Below are 20159 nucleotides of genomic sequence, written 5' to 3'. Positions count from 1 at the left end.
AGAGTCTCCTGGAGTTTCCTGCTTGGGCTGACTTTGAACAGCCATCCTCAGATCTCAGCTTCCTTAGTAGCTAGGATTACAGGCATGAGCCACTGGCACCCGGCCAATAATAATTTTTGTTGCCATAGATTTTACAATTCAATTTCAGCTGATAACTGACAATTATAGGAAAATAGAGATAATAGCTTTCATTCTAATAACTACTGCATGAATATGTAAAAATTATGGGTACATTTCAACTTTTAATAGAGAGCAGCATAATGGTGATGCATTAAAATTTTGGCAATAGTAATGTATTGAAACATTTTACCATTTACATCAATATTGTATTAAAAATGGCAGTGTGTTGAAATAATCAGCCCATACATTGTTTTGACCTGTCCAGGTTAATTCTGTATTTACATAATGTGTACGTTTATTTTAGTGTGTCTTAGAAATAAGCTTTATGTAATTAACAATTATTTAAAATTACAGAGTTACATTAACAGTAAAGAATAGCACACATTACAATTTTTGTTTTTTGTTTTTTGTTTTTTTTGGGTCCAGTTGTGGGGCCTGAACTCTGGGCCTGGATGCTGTTCCTCATTTCTTCAGCTCAAGGCTAGCGCTCTGCCACTTGAGTCACAGCGCCACTTCTGGCTTTTTTCTTTTTTGCTTATGTGGTGCTGAGGAATCGAACCCAGGGCCTCAAGCAGGCAAGGCAAGCGCTCTACCACTGAGCCACCTTCCCAGCCCCACAAACATTATAATTTTTAAGAACAAATGTCTGATTATATTTTTGCAGTATCAGGAACATTTATTTAAATGCTGAATTCTTTCTTTCCTTATACTTATTTTTGAACAATATTATTTTGTGTCAGTTATGTTCCAGCTCTCCAAATGTATCCAGCACTGCTTAAAGCAGTTGAATCAGACTCCTTATCATAAAACAAACTTCATATAACTCAAATTTTATTTTACCCCTCATATGAATACTTTCTAGGTAGATTATACATGTAAAAGCTGGTTAAGATGGATATCACAGAATACTTATTTTTGTGAGTTTCAGTTCTCTAGGATATGAACCATTTCTTCTGTGTTTCTTCTTCACACTTACATGGGCTGCATATTGGTTTGGTGGTGCAAATTCAAAGCATTTCATATGTCTTGGACAGTGAGGGAAATAAATCAGATAGAAATAGTCACACCTATACTTAAGAGACAAAATGTGTCCAAAATTGTAAAAGTCAAAGATGAATTTATCTTTCTATATTTTATATTCAAGTATTGCTTTAGGATCATTAAAATAACATAAATGATGGAAACCAACATAGAAAATATCTTCTAGACAATTCTATACTCAGAACTGTAACACTGACATATCCACTGTAAATATCCCTGTACAGTCTGAAAAAAAATTACTTCCTCTATTCAGTAATGCAGCTTGGAGTAAATAATTTATGGGAAATTATTCGGTCTTGGCCACCATGTATTGATGAATAGCTGTCCAAAATAATTAATATTACCCTTTATTCACAAATAGTTTATATGTCTTCACCTATTATTTCTCACAATGTAAGTTAGGAAAGAAGTAAGTGAGGGAAAGAACATGGTGCTGATGTTAATGAGGAGTTCAGTGCCTCACAAACGGAATTAAACAGAAGATTCCAGAGCAACAAAGGCAGTAACAAATGATTGTTTCTTAGAATCTTTCTCTAGTAGGCATAATTACAATTTAGAATTCTTTCTTAGATGTTGATGCTTATAGTGATCTGCCTATTAGGTGGTATGGGAATCACAGTTCCCATCACCCCTGGAAAGATAATGATCCAGAAATGAATATTCAAGATGAATCAGAAAACATTACAAATGTCAGTCAATAGCTTATTTATTTTTAAGTATGAGCAAAGATAATCTTATGCTTAGAAAAAAAATGAAAAAAAGTTTTAGGCAATTAATGAATTGCATTCCCAATTCTAGTATATTCCTTACTTACCAAAACTCTTCAACTAATTGCTAGAGAATTAACAACTATATTTAGGAATAGAGAAAAATTAGTATGTGGGATATATGCTGATATTGACATATTTAATATAGTAAGTTTATGGGTTTTTTTGTTGTTTTTTATGTTGAGTAACATAAGTAATGTATTTAGTCCCTGTTCTGTTGGCTTTTATTTTCACATTTAGAGAGCACAGGGTATTATTCAGTAATAATATTTAGCTTCAAACACTTAAAGTAATGTAAGATACTCTTTTCTTATTCATTCTGTGGAAATTGCCACATATTTCTAATTTGTTGTTCTGCAAACATGGACATAATAAGTAATTAATTTTCAAATAAAAGTTTATGTTCTTTGTCATTGAATTATAGAAAGCAATGAAATGACAAATTGAAATCATAAACTATTACTGATTTAGATGCAAATGCATGGAGACAATAACTACAGAATTTTAGAAATGAAGTATTCTGTTTTGTGGAGCATTTTAGTGTTCATAAACCACAGTAAATTTTTGTTAAATAAAGGGAATATGACTATTATGCATATTTAAATATAAGGAATAGAGTGAACATATTCATGGGTCTCATAATAGAAATAAAACACGGTAAATAAGTCTAAAATGCCATACAAAATTAAGTTTGACAAATACAAAAGCATTTTTACCTAGCTTCATATACATGCTGTCCTTTGTTTTTCTACACTAATGTTATTTTCTTAAGATACTTAAAAGGTATTTTAGGTTTAGCAGGGGTGAGGGGAAATTGAGGAAAGAAGGTGTGCTCATATTTTCCTAAAGTTAAAATATCAAATCGATTGTTTGCATTTTTATTTTAAGTTAACATATATCATAAATGATTTTGAATTCCATTTCAAAAATCACAAAATATACTTTGGTGTAGCTTAATTCAAACAGCTCTTGACACACTGACTCATATCTTCTTATGTTAGAAGTAAAGAAAATATTGTGTTTTTTTTTCTTCCATCCACCTGTTCAAGATAAAATGCTGAGTAACAAAGTATTCAATCATGCAGCTCATTGTAAAGATCTTGGCTTTGTAGCCAGAAGTCTTGGAGAATACATGACTCTGAATATCAATTGTCATACAGCTCAATGTTTTTGAGCTGAGTACTTTTGTCAGGTTATTCAACCATCTCAGATTGTATCTGTAAAATAGATGGAACTTTACTTTCACACTCCTGAGAAGGTTGATATAATGTTGACATGATTCCTATTATTTGGAATTGTACCTGACATATAATAAACATTTCCTGACAGAGAGTGATTATTATGATTACTATTTCATTAACCTGTTTGAAGCAGAAAATACAGTACTGCTGTTAGTTCTCCATGAAAATAAAAATTGTTTGTGTGGTTTAAGAATGACTATCATTATCCATTGCCTGTAACTATGTTTGCAGGAGCTAAAACAAAATCAGCAGTTAAATTAAGACATTACTCTAGAATATTTCTTCCAAAGTGAATTAAGGAGATTTAGTTGATGTTTCCAATTCATGAACATTAAATTATTTGTATGAACTCTTCTTCTGCAATGGGATTGTGAAAAAAATAATCTTAGTCATCAATTTAATTATTGTCTTAAATGAGTCAAGTTTGTGAAACTGTTATAAGATGAAGAATATAGAGAAGCCACATTTTGGAAGATCAAATCATGGAGTCTTTATTAAAAGGCTAGTGACTTCATGAGGGATTCCTATCTCAAAGACTAGCAGTCCACAAATACAGCAAATACACAGCCTGCCAGGAAACTGAACTGAAGGCCACAGAGGAAAGAAAGAATAAAAAACAATACCAACAAACAGCTTTCCATCGGAGCTGAATTGGGACACCATAGTGAGGGAGAAGAGGCAGGAACCAGGCCACAAACACGGAGACCTATAGCATGGTATAATGGCACCTGAGTTGCTCTAGGCTAAATAGGGTCAAATGTGGGGGGGGGCCAGGTCCACAGGAAACTCCCAGTCCCAGTAGTAACCTATCAGCCAAGCCCTGCTCCCCCGCCACCCCACACCTCCTCCAGGGATTCAGGCATGCCCCTCACCTGGGGAGGCAGGAAGCTTCACTTTCCCCCACCATGAAGACAAGATGTCAGACCCTATCATCCACAATGTGGCCAAGATGGTGACAGCCCTGCACTCCCTATTTCAAAACAAAGAAATTAATTTAAAACTTAATATTGGGAGTAAAAATGAAATTAAATTTAAAATGTTTTATTCTTTTTTATTATTCTCAAGGGTATATACAGAGGAGTTACAGTTACATAACTAAGGTAATAAATACATTTTGTGTCAAATTTGTTACCCCTCCCTCATTTTTCTCCTACTTTCCCTCCCCAACCCAGTCACCACCCCCACCAAAGTTGTACCAATCATTTCCAACATATTGTTTTATAAATATTGCTAATACATTAGTTCCTACCCTGTCCTTTGTATCACCATTGTGTTGTTCACCTTCCCTAATTTGGATAAATGTATATACAATACCAGGGTACCCAGTGACAACAGGGGTTATACCATAGGGAGGAGGACATCCAAAAGAAACAAGAAATCATATAGTATATATCAGATGATGCTAAGCAAAATGAACTCCAAGACATGGACACAAGAGGTGTTTTTTGGTTGTTGTTATTTTGTTTTTGGTTATTGTTTTTAATGTTTTATTCTTAATCACTATAATATTTGATATTTCTTCAAAGTTTTGAAAAACCATAAAAATATAATTTCACTTTTTTTGTTTGTTTGTTTTGTCGGTCGTGGGGCTTGAACTCTGGGCCTGGGCGCTATCCCTGTGCTCTTCAGCTCAAGGCAAGTGCTCTACCACTTGAGTCACAGCACCACTTCTGGTTTTCTGATGCTTAATTGGAGATAAGTGTCTCACAGACTATTCTGCTCTAGCTGGCTTTGAACCATGATCGTCAGACCTCAGCCTCTTTAGTAGCTAGGATTACAGGCATAAGACACCCTCACCCAGCTACTTTCACAATTTTTATCTAAAATGTATATAAATATGTATATGAAGTTGGTGAATGTCAAGCATTTTAGAATAGAAGATGCAAAAAAATATCCTCAATTAGCTGGGTGAGAGTGGCTCATGCCTGTAATCCTAGATACTCAGGAGGAATTACTCAATTAAAATATTCAGTCTACCCTAACAAGAAAATTCCTGAGGCTGAGCACTGGTAATTCCCACCTGAAATCCTAGCGCTAGCTCTTCAGGAAGCTGATATCTGAGAACTGTGGTATGAAGCTAGCTCTGGTAGGGAAGTTCATGAGAATTTTATCTCCAATTAACCACCAGAAAGCTGGAAATAAAGCTATGGCTCTACATGGTACAGCAATAACCTTGAACAAAAGAGTTCAGAACAGAGCTCAGGCCCCAAGTTCAAGTTCTACAATTGACAAAAAAGAAAGAAAGCAAAGGAAGGAAGGAAGGAAGGAAGGAAGGAAGGAAGGAAGGAAGGAAGGAAGGAAGGAAGGAAGGAAGGAAGGAAGGAAGGAAGGAAGGAAGGAAGGAAGGAAGGAAGGAAGGAAACTCTTGAAGTCAACTTCCTTACATAATCTGGGAATGTCCTTGGATTTCAGAATCGGCTATTTGACTCAAATAGTCCTTTCCCCCCACCCTTACAAAATGCTTCATCTTTTCCAGTACATACAGGTATACTGATTAATGTTTTAACACTTCGGTCCCATCTTACTTTTTTTCTCAATACTCCAAATAAAACAACTGAGAATATATGGCATGTAGTTGCATCCATATCTTACAGGGCTAATTTATCACCACTATTCCATAATTACTGAACAGCAACTTTATATTTCCTTTCCCTCATCAACTGATTCCTTCTTCTTGAGTTTGCTCATTGTTTATGTGGTTTACTATTATTTTCTGATGAAGGTTTGACTTTAATCTTCATCTTAGTATCTGTGTATCCTCACAGACATTACCCAACTCACTGAGACACATTGCTAATAATTAATAAAAATGATATTATATATAGATATCTTAAAGAAATTCTGATACCTTTCTAGTTACCATAATCAATTGGAGCCATGAAAATTATTGTCATTCTTGTTAGTGTTATTAGTGATGATGCAGTTTATGTTGGATGATTTTTCTTTGGTCTTTCTGAGAGACTTTCCCTGAAAAATTTTGATTTGCAAATTAATTTTAATTTGTAATTGTAATTAGAACATCTTTTAGGCCTTTACACTAGATCTGTTCTAGCATATTATTTTGTGAACTTTCCAGATTTACTCTTAAGTAGTATTGAATTGGCTGTGTGATCCAAATCTTTCACTTTAATGCATGTCATCAGTGAATCCAGCATAATTAACTATTAATCAGGTTTATTAGGATAGAGTATTTGTTCATATGGCACCCATCCTATCATATCAACTGGTATTTACCATCACCCTTGGCCAAACATGTTATCTTAATATGAAGCCTTTCCAAAAACTTCTTTTTTTGTTTCCCTTCAGCTCTAGCATCATGAAATTTCTGCTACAGTGGTTGCTGGGAGAGTTATCTACCACATGCATTTTATAATCTTTAATTACTCACTTGAAAGTATCTCCTTTCCAAAACAATTTTCACTTCCCAATTTGAATGTGTTACATGTGTGATCAGAACTCAGACTTACAATCCTTGCCAGAATTGTACAGAACGTTACCTGATCAGACTTACAATCCTTGCCAGAAATATACAGAAAGTTACCTGATATGTTAGACTTGAGATGGGTTTCTTGAAAGTGCCACTAAAAAAGAAAAAAAAAAGAATGCTAAGCTGGGTGCCAGTGGCTCACACCTGTAATCCTAGCTACTCAGGAGGCTGAGATCTGAAGATCACGGTTCAAAGCCAGCCCAGGCAGGAAAGTCCATGAAACTGTCATCTCCAATAAACCACCAGAAAACTGGAAGTGGCATTGTAGCTCAAGTGGTAGAGTGCTAGCTTTGAGCTAAAGAGCTGAGGGACAGTGTTCAGGCCCAAAGTTCAAGCCCCATGACTGATAAAAAAAATAATAATAATGCTACTTGGCTAATTTTGTGAGTAGACTCTTGGTTTCCTGGAGTAAAGATGATAAATGATTGAATTTCTTTGCATTTTTTTTTAAGAAAGAAAACAAGATGTTGAGATGGAGGTAAATCATGAAGTATATATAGTAGTGGGTTGCCTCTTCGATTATATATTACAATGACAAACTTGTAGTTGGACATTCTATAGAGAATCACTAGGAAAGGTAACGATCAACCTTAGTGGAAACGCGTGAGGTGGTGATTCTTTACAGGTAGATATGAAATGGATGAAGCCATGATGCACTTGAATTTTTCCATTGAATGGAACTTCTGGAATTTGAATGGAGGCTAGAATTTGTGTTATACCAGAAAGACAAGGGAATTCATCAAACATAACCAATGAAATTATTAGAGCATTTTTCAACCAGAAAAATATCCCAGTCATGATTACTTAATTATGGAGTCTTGACTGGGAACTCTATATGATTATTCCTGACATATGTTACCATTGGAGGAATCTATCAGTCCATCAAGAATTGAGTAGCATAAGACAATCAATCATAACATTAGACATGTAGATCAATAATTTGTTGGTAAATAGAATTGGCAAATATTAAAGCAGGACTGAAAAATTATGCAAGAAAAGATTCAGATAATGGTGGGCTGAGAATGTTTAATAAGCAGCTTCCTATATTTTTGGGAGTGTGGACTCAAAAAACTTGATTGCAAGCAGTTACTAATTCATACAGTGCAACATGAAGATGAATAAATATGCATTCATGACATGACATGACATAAGACAACTTCAATAACCCCACTGGGTCAATATGATTCATGCTTATACCAGTCAATTGGTAGTTTCCCATTATCTGTTAAATAACTAGTTTTCACACTGGTAAAAAAGTTGGGGTAAAGAAATTGGGGGATGGGGCATGAGAAGATGAGCAGATGCATAAAGGCAAGATGGAAGAATGGGAGGGGAGAATGCAACCGCGAAGTTAACGTATATCTTACAAAATTAAGAAAGAAGTGAAGGAAGGAGGGCTTGGGAAGGATGGGTGAGAATATTGTTAAAGGGTGACATCAATCAAGATGTACTGTGGTCAAGAATACAATTTAAAATAGCAATTCTTTTATACAACTATTTACAGTTAGTGAAAACAAAAGCAATGTTCATTAATCAAACAGATTACAATCTGCCAAATTATAGGTGTTCGTCTTAACATGTCATATTATTTGTGTAACTTTAATTTGATTAAAACACTAGCTCATTAATTTGCTTATGTATTGTTTGCTATTGTTTGTGTTCTTAGAACTACAGAAATAAGTAGCTTAAGTAAACATAATACAGATAGCAAAGTCTTATACAACCAGAAATTAATGGAGATACAGAATAGAATAGAAGCAAAACGTTTAAAACTAATAGATGTCTTTTCTGTTTTTACCCTGCTACCTCAACCTTCTTTAGGAGCTTACGCAAAAGTTGTCATGAAATGGACTAGATCCTGATAATATGAGTGTTCATTTTAACCCAACATATTGACTGATCAATTACATGAAATATTTCATAGAAGGCCCAAGTAGCAGATGGGTTTAATTGGATCACTTTTATGTAGTCATCTAACCTTGAAATCCAGAAATGCTATTTTGGATGTAAATTTACTTTGCTGGCAATGTCTCTGCCATTATCATCATATTTTTAATAATATAACATGAAATGGCAGAATTTCTTTCTTTCTTTTTTTGGTTCTAATATTAATACCTGAACTCAGATCCTAGTTCTCTCATTCAGCTATTTCTACACATGCCTGATATGCTACTAATTGAGCAACATTTCATGTCTGAAATTTTGCTGCTTACTAGGAAATAGAATCATGTGGAGTTTTCTTCCCTGGGGTGGCTTTGTAACAGGATCCTCAGACCCCAGGTCCCTGATTAGCTAAGATAATATTATAAGGGCAAGCAACCAGTGATGGGAAACAGCCTTTTTCATGGAGAAAATATTGGGATAATCAACTCAAATAAAATTTAATTTTGGGGTGCTTCCATACCATACACTGAATGACAGTATACAGTCTGGGAGTTCTGATTTTTATTATATTTTATTTTTTGGTCACAATTCTGCAGGAAGACATTTAAGGAACTTCCATTTTTATGTGTCAAAACAAGGAAATATATAGTGTCATATCTGTTGAACCTGAAGAGAGAGATGTGAATAGTATGAAGAGTTTGACAGTGACCATTCTCATTATGGCCACAAATAATCTACTAATTATATATTTGTTTCCTGCTCATATAAGCTTTGGTTCTGTAAGAATGAAAGCCTATGGCCTTAAGAGAAAAATAATTTGTACATATATGCTCTTTTATTTCCAGGTTATTTTGGAAGCCAATGGTATTTTCTGGACTTAAATGTTAGACATAAGAATGGTTTCATAGGGGAAGAGATCCTGGCTCCCAAGGGAAAATTTTACTAAGAAGGACTCTAGACATAGGAATACTGAGTGAAATATTAGTCTCAAAGTTCTGATTCAAATACAGAAATGCAGTAAACCTAGAACACTAGGATATCAGATTTCATAGAAATAAACGATTGGGCCATCTCCACTCTTGCTCAATTCTTCCCATGTGCTGGAAAATTTAAGACACTTCAACAAAGAAGGAAGCCATTACATGCTTAGGCTTTGTCCCCATACAGAAACAGAGATAATGAAACTGCATTTTAATTTAATTTAATTAATTTAAATGTGTATCTTCCTCTTTTCCCCAGTGGATTATATAAAAGTTATTGGTGATCACTAGTTGATCTGAGTCTACATTCTTGTTTTGGCAGACAACATTTTGTGTGTTATCTCAGAAAAATGGATAGAGGGCTGGGAAGTTGGCTCAGTGGTAGAGCGCTCGCCTTGCATGCTGAACGCCCTGGGTTCGATTCCTCAGCACCACATAAGCAGAAAAAAAAAGCCGGAAGTGGCCCTGTGGCTCAAGTGGTAGAGTGCTAGCCTTGAGCTGAAGTGCTGAGGGACAGCGCCCAGGCCAAGAGTTTAGGCCGCACGATCGGACCCCTCCCGCCAAAAAAGAAAAATGGATAGAAAGAACTTAGCTATACTGAGTGATTTTCTTTGATTCTTCGCAGGCTTAACCCGCTGTTTCTTTTTTTCTTCTATCCTGTTCAGACTATACTAAAGCTGTTTATTTTTCTGGAATTTTTATACAAAATAAATTTCACTATTTTCTGGCTTCCAGGTGGATTTGTGACACATAACAATTAAAAGAGATAAGAAGTTGGTAACATTGCAGGATTGGTCTGTCTACAATTCTCCACACATCAGTTTCTGATAATTTTATCTTCCCTAAATAGAGTTATAAACAGGACTCTGTTTTGGCTATGTACTCAATTCCCTTTAGTTCTGAGAGACTTTTTGAGGGGTTTCAAGAATGTAAAAATAAATTTCAGGGATTTTTAAGCATAAATTGTGCAGCTGTGCTCTGTTTCAGATGTAAAAAAAAATTGCCTTGTGGTTGTCAGCAGCATAACTACCATAGTTAGTGATTATTGATCTCACCAGCACAAATCAGACTTGAAGAGAATTATCTGAGGGGATGATTACATAGAATAAAAATAGAATATAGTTGTGAGGTGCTGGAATTGATGTCATGCCAAAAAGAATTCCTATACAAAAATTGAAAACTGCTTGTTTTTGGTATTGTTACATGTTAGAGAAAGTACAATAAGAGAGAACGTATCAGTGTTGAAGGTGAGATGGTGATAGTGATAGATGGTGATAGATATTTATTCCCAATAATACTGGATTGTCTGGTATAATTAGGAGAATCTACCAGAAACATATTAAAACTGAATTCAGAGCTGGCCACCAGTGGCTCACGCCTGTAATCCTAGCTACTCAGGCTGAAATCTGAGGATCGTGGTTCAAAGCCAACGGGGGCAGGAAAAGCTGTGAGATTCTTATCTCCAGTTAATCATCAGATAACTGGAAGTGGCACTGTGGCTCAAGTGGTAGAGCTCTAGCCTTGAGCTGAAGAGCTGAGGGGCAGCGCCCAGGCCCAGAGTTCAAGCCCCATGACCTACAAAGAAAAAAAAAACAGAATTAAATAAGAAATGTAATTACCACCAGAGTAATGTTGCCTCACACAAAAAACTTAAAGGCACCAATCACAGTCATAATACACTCTTCACAACTTCAACATAAATCTGATACAAAAGACTGGGAACTAAAGGTCCTGGATTCCCTTATGGAAGCAATAATTGTCTGGACACAGGTTTAGGAAGAGGAAGAATAATATTATTTCATTGTTTCCATGGATACCACACAAATATTAGAGAGAATCTGGCTAAGGAAAAAAATGCTAGGTTCTTATTTTTTTCAATTAGGAATTTTTTCTACCATACAGGATTACTACTTCTCAGATGATTTTGCAAATGCAAGTACATTGAGAAGAACATTTCCAATGACACACTTCACACAGTTCAATCATTTTCCTAGGATGTGGACTCTGCACTTAGGTGTGCTGTAGAGCACTGGACTAAATTCTTAGATCCCAGTTTTCCATAAATTCTAATTATTTCTCTAGTAATTAAGGAGTGTGATGTGTGAATGTGACTATGTTAATATCTAATATTGTATAGAAATCAGAAAATGCCTTTTAAATGTTATTTTTTGTCTTTTCCTTCCTAAGATCCTGGCTGAGAAAGACAGCTATCCCCTGAAGACCAGGCTTTGTCTCATGAGGCAGTTGCTTAGACACAGCTGCTAGACAGGCACTGCCCTCCTCACACCCTCTTCCAGATTCATGGAACCATGTTAATAAGTTTTGCCACTGGTGTTCAGACCTATGTGAAAAGTCTTTTCAGAAGAGAGATGCTAAAATCAATGTGCCAGACATCCAGTTTCAGTTCTGATAAGTCAAGGGATTTGAAGGTTTTGCTACTAGTTTTACACACAAGGTGACAGCACATTTTTTGTTTCTCACAGTTTTACACCAAACCACCTGGGCTTCCATTGCATGACATAGACTGAAGTTAAGGAAAAGATATTTGGGAAACTTGAAGACTGTCGGTAACTTAAACTCAAGGACAGGTAAATACACTTTTGGCATCAAGAATTATAATTACAAAAATGAAAGCCATAACCAGAATGAAATACAGACTTTATGTAGTAGAGGAAATAAGAATGGCCAATAGACACATGAAGTAATGCTCAACCTCTCTAGCCATAAAAGAAATGCAAATCTAAACAACATGGAGATTCCACCTTACCCCAGTTAGAATGGCTATAATCAGTAAATCTATTAACAACAGATGCTGGAGGGGATATGGCCAGAAAGGAACCTTGCTGAATTGTTGGTGAAAACTTGTTCAACCACTTTGGAAAGAAGTATGGAGTTTCCTCAAAAGACGCCACATAGAGCTCTCCTATGACCCAGCAATCCCAATTTTGGGCATTTACTCTAATGATCACAAACAAGACCATACTAAGGCTAAGAGCACAACTATGTTTATTGCAGCATTATTTACCATAGCTAAGATATGGAACCAACCCAGATGCCCCTCAGTGGATGAATGAATCAAAAAATGTGGGATATATATACAATAGAATTCCATGCCTCCATCAGAAAGAATGATATTGCCCATTTTTAAAGAAATGGAAAGGCTTGGAAAAATTATATTAAGTGAAGTAAGCCAGGCCCAAAGAAACATAGATTCCATGGTTTCCCTTATTTGCAATAACTAGTATATGTTTGGGACAAGTAGAAGATGTCCAAAGCTATGTACATATGACCAGATAAGATGAACACAAGAGAAATGAACCCCAAGATAGGGACACAAGTGTTTTGTTTCCTTTCTTCCTTTCTTCCTTTCTTCCTTTCTTCCTTCCTTCCTTCCTTCCTTCCTCCTCCTCCTCCTCCTCCTCCTCCTCCTTCTTCTTCTTCTTCTTCTTCTTCTTCTTCTTCTTCTTCTTCTTCTTCTTCTTCTTCTTCTTCTTCTTCTTCTTCTTCTCCTTCTTCTCCTTCTTCTCCTTCTTCTCCTTCTTCTTCCTTCTTCTTCTTCTTCTTCTTCTTCTTCTTCTTCTTCTTCTTCTTCTTCTTCTTCTTCTTCTTCTTCTTCTTCTTCTTCTTCTTCTTCTTCTTTCTTTCTTTCTTTCTTCCTGCTTGCTTGCTTGTTTCCTATTGTTTCTTTCTTGCTTGCTTGTTATTGTTTCTAATGTATTTATAAGGCACCATGTAATTTTTTTTTTGTTGCTTTGTATGTTCCTCCCTCATGGTATAACCCCTGTTTCATAGTGTTTCATTTCAGTATAATTTAGGCAGGGGTAGGGAAAAAAACAAAAAGATTAAATAGGGATACAGTTTGACCCATTGTGACAATGAGTTGTACAAGACACTATGTTGAAAAATGAACTTTACCGGGGCTGGGAAGGTGGCTCAGTGGTAGAGCGCTTGCCTTGCATGCTCGAGGCCCTGGGTTCGATTCCACAGCACCACATAAGCAAAAAGAAAAAAGCCGGATGTGGTGCTGTGGCTCAAGTGGTAGAGCGCTAGCTTTGAGCTGAAGAGCTGAGGGACAGCACCCAGGCCCAGAGTTCAGGCCCCATGACCAGACCAAAAAAAAAAAAAAAGAAAAATGAACTTTACAACTTTTGCCAGGAGTGGGGCGGGGGGGGGGGGGAGTGTAGTTGTGGAGGTGGGAAGGGAGGGATGGTAGGAGAAAAAAAAATGAGGAGGAAACATGCTTGATAATAACAGTACTCATTACCTTGCTCATGTAACTTTAACCCCTCTGTACAGTATTTTCACAATAAAAAACACATATAAAAAAAGAAAATATCAAAACTTCACCCGAATGCTTCTTACCAAAGTTGCTATTACCCAAAAACCTCATATGTGGCTTTCAATCAAAGCACACAAAATATTGTTAAAGGTATTAAATAAATACATTTATAATGACCAAAAAAACAAAAATCAGTTCTAGATTAATTTGATATATATAGGAATTATTAGAAAAATTAAAAAATATTATTCTTATATTAAACACTTTCATGGAAAATGTAACAATATGTAACAATATGTGGAGAGGTACTGCTAATCAAATCAAATTAGTCAAAAACTATGTGAAAAATTTAGAATCCATAAGTAATTAAAGAAATTACATATGTCATACAAGGCAAAATTCTCCTAACACTTGAAAATAAAAGTAAAACATATAAACTCTTAGAGTCTTGGGTAAAAGTTCTAAAGTGACATAACAAACATCGTAGACATTAAGATTGGATATTTGCTCTGGAAAATGTGTATGTATTTCATGAGCACAATGTCAAATATGTGATAACATTATTCACCTAATATTGCTAAGGTTAGAAGAAAGAAAATATTTGTTACAGGGGAATATCTAAAACTGTAATAAATCAATTTCTTCCCCTAGATGATGGACCAGGGCATGGTATTTTGAAAAGCTATTTGGCAATCTTTTAAAAAGTAAGCACAGTCATATGATACAGTCAATCCTCTGTACTCCCAAGCATTTACCCACATTATCGTGAAACTTATTATTCTATAGAAACATGTATGTGAGTAAAATTTTTAATAACAAAAAGAACTGAGTAACAGAAAACAGCAATGAACCACAAAATATATACCTAGATAAAAGAAGCTTGTAGGTGAACTAAATACTGCATGATACCAATAGGTCACATATGAAAAGACAGAAAAAGTATAGAGAGAATAAAATGTTTAGGGGCTGTCTATATTTCTGAAAAAGGAGGAAGAGTGAATATCTGAGCACATGTAAAGAGCAGGCAATATTTTTAAGAATAGTGTAAATTATCTGTATTGTAATTTAATTGTGTATAAATAACCTATAGATTTGACAAATTTTACAAAGAATATATCTTAATGCAAAAGAAAAAAAAACTTGTAAGGCTCTGAGTAATCCCTCAATACAACAAAGACCTTGATAAAACACCTAACTTTAGGGCAAATACATAAATAAAGCTCTATGAAAACTGATTAGGGGTAAAGGGAAGGTTCTAACTAAAAACTAAAACAAAAACAAAAAACCTAGAAGTACATTAAGTCTATATTAACAAAGCAAAAATCATAATACATAATAATAGTACACTAGTTGATGATGCTATTCTAAATAAAGTACAAGTAATTTATTCAAATATTGCTGTGAATAAATCCTGGACTTTAACTCTCAAAACAAAAAGGATGAGTCAGATTTCTCAGGGATCGAAGAGGATTTTGTTGATAGTCAAACATGAATTATGAAAAGATTCATTTTGGAATGGGCAAAAGTTGGATATACCAAAATAAATTTAGTTTTACCATATTACATGCAAGTGGATCATAATTCCTGTATTGAAATAACTTCTATTAACTGTCTTATTTACCAAAACAGAAATTTCATTCATATTTATCTGGAAGCTAAAAACAAGCACATTAAAAAAACTCCATCCTATGGTAAACTTTTGACAAGTTTCAAAAAAGAAATGAGAATCCCTGTTTGTTGGAAAAGTAGATTCTAAGTTTGTGGCAATAAATATACAAAATATTCCCAGAGAATATTGTCATGATCAAGAGCAGGGAAAGGCATAGAAATTAAAATACATATGTAATCCACAAAATGCCTAATGTATGAATGTAATAAAAACAAAGGAAATTCAAATAAATATATCCTAGAATAACTTTAATTTAGATAACAATTAGCTATCAAACATACCTTCTATGGGATCACAGAACAGAAAGTATACTTGTTAAAATATCAAAAATAACACTTCAATATTGGTTCAGTGATTGCCACAAATATTGTAATATGAAGTGTTAAAAGAGAAGAAACTAAGGGAGGCCACAGAAGAAGTCTTTGCATTACCTTCTCATTTTTTGAAATACTTCATTAATATGTTTGTAACACTATTTCAAAAATGAATGTGATTTTGAAAGAGAACAGTGTTTGTATATTTCATGCTCTCAACTTCAAGAAATACCAGAATGAAGAGTGTACAAATTGCTTCATATAACAATAATATAGAAGTAACCTAGTCTTTGAATCACAATGCAGGCTACTTGCAAACATATGATGTTATATTGCACTATTATTTGAGCATCAGTGTCAATCATGTTGAACCAAAAATTTAGGAATTGTTCATTACAACAGCTAAAACCACATAAAGATATAATGATTTGTGATGTTGAGTCTACAATTTTTAATATTTGATATGTGCAAATGTGAATGATATATATTACAAATTTAATAATTTGCTAAACTTGTGGGCTGTGAAAGACACATTATATATTTATGATTTTTCTGATTTTTCAAAATACTAAATTATGCACATGTTAAAAGTTTGTCATGTGGGTTAATCTGTGAGAATATAGACATGAGGAATGCAGCAATTAAAATGATTCCCTCTGTGTGAACAACAAGGTTGTGTACAAAGCAGAATATAGGTGATGAGGAAGAAAGTAAAGGAGGAATAAGTTGTGATATTAAATAAAATAGAGCCCCAGAACCCTAGTAACTGGGTTACTTTTGAATAGGAGAGAGTACAAAATAATAGAATCAAAATCTTTCATGGCATTTCTTCCACATTTTATTTGTGCTGATTTCAAAATGTAATAAAAATGATGACAAATTAGTAGAATTTCTAACCATCTTTGAAATTTTTAAGTAATTATTATCTTAGAACTTTTGCCACACACACAAACACAGACACACACATATACTTTATCTTAAATTTATTAATTTACACATTGAACATGGCTCTCATAATATAATTTTTTAATACTCTTTTCTTGAGACTGAAGCACTGAGATGATTATTATAAAATATGATATTTAGAACCCTTTGAAATGGGAAAGTCGATGAATAGCTTAAGGGAAATTTGACAAACAAAAAGTGATCTTTTTTGCATCATTTTAAGAAAAATAATGATTACCTTTCTTGAGGGGGGGGGGTCCGATCGTGGAGCCTGAACTCTGGGTCTAGGCGCTATCCTTCAGCTCTTCAGCTCAAGGCTAGCTAGCACTCTACCACTTGAGTCACAGCGCCACTTCTGGCTTTTTTCTTTTTGCTTATATGGTGCTGAGGAATCGAATCAAACCCAGGGCCTCAGGCATGCAAGGCAAGCGCTCTACCACTGAGCCACCTTCCCAACCCAATGATTACCTTTTTTATATGTTTACTTATGGTTTGTGATAGCAGAGATTGAACATAGGGCCTTACTCATGCAAGACAGTACTATATCATTAAACTAATATTCTGGGACCATTTTAGTTTTATATTATTATGAGACAAGTTCTCAATGTTGTGTATTTTCCAGGCTAGCCTCAAACATGTCCTCTTTCAGCCTCATCTACCCAATTTGCTACGATTGCAGGTATGTACCACTACACCAGTAAGCATTTTCCATAGTTAGAATTAAAGTTCACAACGAATTATCATGTAAAACTACTTCTCTGAGTAAATTGAAAGTTAAAAGAAATCAAAACCCACATTAGTATATAAAACATTCAGAAAAAATATTTGATGATCCATAAATACATTGATAATTAAGATTACATTTAATCCTTTTTCTATCTGAGATTTCTTTTATGCATTTCCATCCACGTGTGGAAAACAGTATGTGATATCTAGACAAGATTTCTTGGCTTGGTTTACTTAATCTCAAAGGAAATCTTAAATTTAGGATCCAAAAATGAGCTGAAAAGATTCATAGAATTATTACAATGGTATATTATGGCACACCTTAAGTTAAATTTAGGTTTCTTAACTTGGCTTTAAGAGAAAATAACTGAATGACTTTGTTTTATAATTGCTTTCATAAGCTTTAACACAATTTATTTGAATAAGTTCAGTCAAATTTTCAAGGAAAAGAGAATGGCCTAACACAATCAAGAAAATGAATAATTTAAAAAATTTATAAGCTAAAGTATGACAGTAATTTTCTCAAGCATTCAGGAACATTGCCCTTTTATATTACCAGACCCAATGAATTATGAATGTTGGCTGAATAAAAAGCCCCAGGGTGACAATGGAGCTGCATTTTGTCGTTTGTGCTAACAGAATGTTCTCTGTCCTTGCTGGATTGCCAAATCTTCCCAATGTCAAGGAATGTAAAGGACGCTGCAAGACACACAGAGAACTATTTGGGGGAAAAGAGAAAATAAAATACTAATTGCTAGCCACGATAATAATCCTAAAGCAGACAGATGTCTTGGTCTTTTGGACAATGCAAGTAGTCAAGATCAGCATACTCTTTGTTCCTAACCTACCTGAACTTAGAGAAGCAAAAATGAAAATAATAAAGCAGTTTTCAAGAGCCTACATCTCAGCTGCAAGGATTGTGAGTGGGATGAGCAGGTGTTCTGAGAGATTCTGCAGTACTTCAGTTGCTACGGTAACCACTTTCATCATATTGAAAAGGCTGATAACCTGGACTTTTGCAGCCAAATTGCTATCAACAAAGGTTGAGAATGGTATAAACAGGCATACGCAAACAGAAAGGACATGGGTAGTTTAAAAATAATTCAATGATAAGGTTGCACTGCTGAGAGATGCTAGGTAAAATAGTTGTATTATCAAAAAAGAAGAGTTTCATAACAGCAATTAGTTGGTAAATAATTTGAAAAGGCTTATCTGAGCACATGCTTTCAATTAAGATATAAAAATAGAAACAGTTTGTCATTTCAGTGCATAAGATATTAAGGCAATTAAGACTGTATATGTTTTAGTAATTACAGAATAAAGCCTGATTTATAATTTAATGTAATTTTAATTATTTCAAATCTAGAAGAAGAATAACTAGGTAATTTTATCACAAATATATATGGACGAATCAATTATGTTTCTGATGTTATTTCCTAGTTTTGTAGAGCTATATGTGGATGTGGAGGTGTGGAATTTGTATTGATATGATTGGTCTTTTACAGAGCAAAATATGATTAATAAAAAATAGGAATCACTCACATACTTTATTCCAGTAATTGATTTATAAAAGTATAAGAATTTCTGAATTATTATAGTTCATCTCTTATGTGATGAAATACTTATGTATATATACACATGTATATGCAAATACATATACATATAAATGAATGTATATGGATATACATATGTATATATGTATGCATATATATATATATAAACAGGAATAAGTAACAGAGTATGTGCTTTTCAGGAATCAGAGAAATGTACAGCAAGCAGGTGAATTGTGCAACTTGTTTCTTTTTGCTAGGTTTGGATAGTGCAAAGAAAAATTTACTACCTTTCATATTACCCATAATTTAAATTTTAATTTATAAAAAAATTTAATAAAATAATTTCTTTCCTTGTACATCTGATTATTTTTATGAAGATGCGGCATGATGCCCATTTGTAGAAATGGACAGGAAGATAAGTGGCAAGTCTTGATAGAATTGTATTGTATTATATTGTCTATATTTAACTCAGTGACAATTAAATTTTACTTATTTTGTGTATTCTTAAAACATGGGGTAAAAGGAGATGTTGGATTTTCACTTACTTCCATTTTCATCACAGTGATTTGTTTCAGAAACTATTATATAATTTTGGCAAAGTTTGACAGAACTGGCACATCTGCAGATAGTGGTATAATTTGATATTTATAAACTACCAACTTTTCTATAAATATATGCTACTGGTTTCCATGGAAATTTAGTAATCACTAGTGCTGATTTTTTGTTTACCATCTTTTGTAGAATTAAATAATACTACTTATACAGCTGTATTTAAAACTTTAACAATTAACTCTGATTATCTTTTCTATAAAATTAATGAACCTTTTAATATTTATAAAGTATTCACATATTCTTGAAGATCATACTTGTCAATAAGGGTCCTAAGTGTAATACATAATCAAATTGAAAATATTTTACATGATGCTATTATTTCCTATATTACTTTTGTTAGATTTGCATAGTAGAAATTGGCAAAGTGAAACTCTTAAAAATAATTTTTTCAAAATTTGTAGTTAGGATGGCCTTGAACACATAATCTTCCTCTCTCCTTCCCTCAGCCACCCAAGACCTGCAATTAGAGATCAAATAAAACTTGTCAAATAAAACATTAACATGGAATCTCTCACAAATATTGGTAAGTATTAACTGCAAT

The 20159-nt window shown here is 34.1% G+C and overlaps 1 long non-coding RNA gene across 1 annotated transcript; it reads left to right on the top strand.

The window, feature by feature from the left end:
* Positions 1-1776: 1776 nt before the first annotated feature.
* Positions 1777-20124, top strand: LOC138841427 (uncharacterized). Its single transcript, XR_011376431.1, has 4 exons — positions 1777-1850; positions 12004-12108; positions 17350-17406; positions 20065-20124. It is a non-coding gene; the product is annotated as an uncharacterized lncRNA (long non-coding RNA).
* Positions 20125-20159: the final 35 nt, after the last annotated feature.

The sequence above is a fragment of the Dipodomys merriami genome, unplaced genomic scaffold, assembly GCF_024711535.1.
Source record: "Dipodomys merriami isolate MVZ:Mamm:240054 unplaced genomic scaffold, mDipMer1.0.p SCAF_32, whole genome shotgun sequence".
Classification (NCBI taxonomy): Eukaryota; Metazoa; Chordata; class Mammalia; order Rodentia; family Heteromyidae; genus Dipodomys; species Dipodomys merriami.
Note: the sequence above shows the minus strand (reverse complement) of the source record. Positions and strands in the feature narration are given on the sequence as shown.